Source organism: Etheostoma spectabile, chromosome 5 (assembly GCF_008692095.1).
Source record: "Etheostoma spectabile isolate EspeVRDwgs_2016 chromosome 5, UIUC_Espe_1.0, whole genome shotgun sequence".
Lineage (NCBI taxonomy): Eukaryota > Metazoa > Chordata > Actinopteri > Perciformes > Percidae > Etheostoma > Etheostoma spectabile.
The window spans coordinates 18459889-18460391 of NC_045737.1; the positions used below are offsets into that span (position 1 = coordinate 18459889).

The 503-nt window shown below is 36.0% G+C and overlaps 1 protein-coding gene across 1 annotated transcript in view; it reads left to right on the forward strand.

Annotated features, from left to right (window-relative positions):
* Positions 1-503, forward strand: part of LOC116689126 (UDP-glucuronosyltransferase 2A1) — a 44553-nt gene that overhangs the window by 4263 nt on the left and 39787 nt on the right.

Below are 503 nucleotides of genomic sequence, written 5' to 3' on the forward strand. Positions count from 1 at the left end.
AGGATAACACGTGTAGGCAGCATCGATTGTTTTTGTTTTTCTCGCTAATGACAGCACTCCAAATTTACAAACAACAGAGCTATGTGTTGGAATCGACCGGAATTTACTTGTAAGTAATGAGTATTCTATATTTGCTATATTGTGTAGCTTGTTGTACTTGAATAGATAAAGAATTCGCATTGGCAAGGTACTTGCACTGACACTCTTTTGCACTATGATACCATTGCACATTTCTGCATTTTTTCCACACCGCTCCTTTAAACATGCTACAATCTCTTTACTGTAAGGGCACACCATTGATATATTCCTTTGTATTTTTGTAGTATGTATGTGTGCGTGGACGTCATATGTCTGTGTGCCTATGTGTATGTAGGTTGTGTGTAAGCTGTTGAACACATTAATTTCTTTCTGGATAAATAAAGTATCTCTATCTATCCATCTATTTTGTTCACAAACTGGTGTTTTTGGCAACTTTTACACACAGAAACTCAAGTGAAGATAAT